We start from the raw sequence: 4,447 nt of genomic DNA, 5'->3' as shown, positions 1-4,447 counted from the left end.
AGGAATGGTCCATCATTAGGATCAGAGAGCTTGAGTTTCTTCTTCCCACCTTTCTTCAGAGATGGTCTGTCAGGGACCTTGACATACCTGGACATCCTTTTGATGAGCTTGCTGATGGTGTCATCGATAAGTGTCTTGTGTCTCGACTTGGATCACTGAATGGCTTGTCTGATCTCCATCCATTCGCTGTATCCATAACGGCCAAGGTAGAAAGGTACTCGGTAATGGCATCAAGATTGTCCATGGTGATGAGCATTGAGACCAGTGTTCCACCATCTTTAGAACGTCCGATGATGCTGACGCTGATAATCGGGCGGGGTCTGATTCTCTTTTTCAACTTTGCTTCGCTCCATCGCTTGTCCTTTTCCACTAGCTTCAGGTTCTTCTCATGCTCAGCTTCTGCAATAGAAAGAAGTTTAGCCTGGGCTTGGACAGCGTTCACCTTTTTCTTGGACTTTTTCTTGGGGAGGACCTTCTCAGCTAGTGACTTTCCAGCTTCAAGCTGTCTTCAGTCTGCTTCTTTTGAAGCTCTAGCTCTTCTTTAGCCCTCAATGCCTTAAGTCTTTCAGCTTCAGAAAGAAAGTCGAACTCACCACCACTAGAGGTATGAAGAGAAATTTGTACTCTAGTCTAGTCGAGTGACTCCTTTAGCTGAGACATCTGCTGGTCAGTAAAAGCACAAGAGACGGGGTGATCAGGTACCCGCCCCAGTCGATCGTAGGTTGTTGATGGAATATAAAGTTGATAGTTCAAAGTAATCACTACCTGAGAGGTAGAGTCTTCAAACAAAGGTTGTTGAGGGATATTGAACAATACCTTCAAGTTTTATTCTTCCGCGACCGCCTTGCCTTTCGACTTGGGGTCCTGGTTCCCTGATGGAGTAGATTCACCTTGCCTTTGCTCCCCCTGGGATGCAGAATCCCTGAGAGCAACTCCCTTGGTGACGGTTGATAGCTTTTGGTACTTGATGGTAAAGTCATCTTCATCATCATCTTTGTCATCGCCATCTAGATCACTTCCGGGGTCTGGAATGGTAGGTTCATCATCATCTTCATCATCATCTTCATCTTCATCATCATCATCATCATCACCAGCAGCAGTGATGGAAGGGGAATCATCCCTAGGGATGGCATCGACATCCTCAGCTGGAGCAGCTTTGGTGGTCGGGATTACAGGAGCAGCAACCGCTTCAACTCTAGGAGCCTCAGCTTCAACTGGAACTGAAGCTGATACTGGACCAACAGCCTGAGAAGGAGCAGGAGCAGCATCGGATAATTCACCAGTGTTGGACCTCATCTCCCCCTCTCTGGCTAATACTTGAGAGAATTGGCCAGAGAGTTCGTCCAAGCGGTGACGCTGGAGAACCATTATCGCCTCTAGCCTTTACAAATCATTGGCTAGAGTTGTCGTTGCCTCACGTGTCTCATGGAGCTGGGCGCGATCACTGGCAGAGAAAGAAGGAGGGATCACTAGAGCTGGTTGACGGACAGCATCCAGGATCTGTTGAAGAAGGCCAGTCTGCTGATCAGCGGTAACCTGAGCATCGTCAGCCCTGCTGTGAAGAACAACAATGGCATCGATGTTGGCTTGAAAAACTTCTTAGAGAGTCTGGAGATGACTCTGAACTTCTTGAATGTCCGCCTGGATGGCAAGGAAGTTCGCATCAAGATCACCCTTGTGGGGCATTTCCTGGTGGACTTCGTTGATCCTGTAGAGGACGGTATCAACAGCTGGAAGAAGAAGTTTGATATCTGATGACATATCATAGTCATCATCAATTTCTTCATCTCCTCCATCATCTTTTTCTCTTTCTCTCTCTTCCGCTCCCTAAGCATCAGGCTGATGTATCGAAGAAGGACCTGCAAAAGAGGAAGTGTGAGCTGAAAGCTCAAGGTTAGAAGAAAAAAAGGTAGGAAGATGGAATACCTGAGGGGCCATCAGTGACATCAAAAGGATTGTCACTGGTGTGAGCAAAGATGTCGTCGAGAGAATGGACATCTGTATGCTGAGGAGCATCGAGAGGAGCAACCTCAGGTCCAGTGATGCGCATCTCAGTATCAGGAAGGATGGTCGCTGATACATCATCGACATGTGTAAAGATCAAAGAAGAAGAAGAAGAAGAAGAAGAAGAATAAGAGAAAATGGTCGAGAAGAGACGTGGGTGCTCAGCGGTAGCGGCGCTGATATTCACACCTTCAGTGATTTAGGTCACTGAGGCAGTTGGGGTAGGTACCACTGATACGATAGTGATGGGAGAGATCACTGAAGAGCTGGGAGGGTGAGCAGAAGACGCCTCAGGGATAAGGCTAGATTCAATAACTGAAGCCTTTTGAGAGGCTCCAGCTAGAGATGTGGCTGTCCCCTTTTTGGACTTCTTGGCTCTCTGAGGAGAACCAAAAGTTGGTTGAGAGGGTCGTTTTGAAGGGGTTTTGATGGCTTGGCTAGACATGGGGGGATTTACCCTTGTCGTGGCCACCGGAGCAGGAGAGGTAGTGATAGACACAATAGAAGTTAGTGCCACATCACTGTCTCTCAGCTTATGATCCAGAATCCTGGATCCAAGCTTGAAAACCTGAAGGTTTCCTTCTTTGGGGTAAAGATCCTTAAAGATCTTGGCAAACACCATTGAAAGAAACCTAGTGTAAGGCACCACCTTCTCTCGCTGGCGCTTGTTCAGCTTGAGCACCAGGTCATTGAAAATGACCGCAGCATAAATTATATTGCGACACTGAATCACAGATACGCCTACGGTTAAGGCGATCATAGAGGTCTGGTTCTGACCTCCAGTTTTTCCACCCATGCACTGGATGAAATGAGAAAACAGGTATTGCCAGATGGCTGACATCCTGTTCTTCTCAATCTTTGTCAAGGACTTCAGAGGGGCGTTGGAGTCCTTCTTCTTTGGCCACTGGTAGCCAATGGCGTCGAGAAGCTCGATGATCTCGGCGGTGGATGGTTAGCTATCGAAGGGGCCCTTGGGAAGAAGGAGAGCCGACCGGAGTGTGGATACACCAAAGTTCACTTCCATGCGATTGAAAGTGAAGTTGATCTGCTCCGTTGGGCGTCCAGGCTTAACCTCGACTTCAACAACTTCAGCAGTCTGCCAGAACTACTGAAGAAGTTCTTTCACCATGATGGGCTCATGGTTGAGTGCGTAACCCAAGGACGACTGTTTGAAAAAGTCAGCCGCATCTTGGTAATACGCCTTTGAGGAGGGTATCTCCAACAAGGCAATGTGGTTGTTGGCCTTGATGGAGATCTCGTCGATGGAGATCTCGTCGATGGAGAAGTTGACGTTCTTGGCTGCCATCTGTTTGTATCAATAAGAAGTAGAGCAAACAGATTGTTAGAAATAAACCAAGATTTTTTGGGTAAGAGAAATAGAAAAAGTTTTTGAAACAAGTAAAAACTTCTTTTGAAAAATCTTTAAAAGGAGTTAGGGTTTTTCAAGTAGAATGTGTTTAAAGAAACAGGATTATAATCAAGAAGGATATGATTAAATAACCTATATTGTTTAATGTATTAAGAGAACAAGATTCTTAAAACACATTAAACGTTTCTTATAACAGAAAGAAAGAAAAAGAAGAAGATATTGACCTTAGTTGTGTTAGGGAAGAGGTCGAAAGAACTTAGAAGATTTTAGAGGGTTCTTGCTTTAGGAGAATTCTTGCAGAGTTTCGTCTAAGAATTTTGAAAGCGTAAAGAGAAAAGTGGAGAAGAAGTCTCATATTTATAGGTAGGAGGAGAGAGAAGAAATATGAGAGGGAAAAAGATGACGGTTCGGGAAAGTGGTCATGATGAAAAAGATACTACGTTCTCATCCATGATTGGATGACATTAAATGAGGTAGCGTAATGACAGAACCTTTTGCGCGTCTCAAAGCGTCGAGCATAGTAAATAGAGAATGTCGTCATAAAAACGGTTCATTAACTATTTTCTTTTAAAAACAAATAGTTTTTAAGAAAACGAAGAGTCATACAGCGTTTAACGAAACACTGATAAGACCGTTTAAAACATTTTATCACTGAAAAGAAAGATTCAGTGAGAGTTTTAAGACATCAGTGCCAGTGATAAGAGAGTCACTGAAACTGACATTTAAAAAAACATTTTAATCACCGAAAAGAAAAGGATCAGTGATCGTTTTGAATTTTAAGAGAAGTATAAAGATATACTTAAAAATGTGGTTAGYGACAAGAGAATCACTGAGACCACCTTTTAAAACATTTGTCACTGAAGATGAAAAAGCTTCACTGAAGGTTTTAAGTTTTTTAGAAAAGAGAAGAGTAATCATACCTGAGAGAGAATATATATATTTACTCAAAAGTTCAGTGTTAGAGATAGAGCACTGAATCATTTCACTTACTGAGTGATGCTTAATAGCTAAAGATTAATCTTCAGTGTTCAACATACCCAATTCGCTGATCAAGATATTAAATCTTGTCTCATC

This window comes from Cynara cardunculus (genome assembly GCF_001531365.2).
Source record: "Cynara cardunculus var. scolymus isolate 2C chromosome LG 2, CcrdV1, whole genome shotgun sequence".
Lineage (NCBI taxonomy): Eukaryota > Viridiplantae > Streptophyta > Magnoliopsida > Asterales > Asteraceae > Cynara > Cynara cardunculus.
This window is presented reverse-complemented; position numbering follows the sequence as displayed.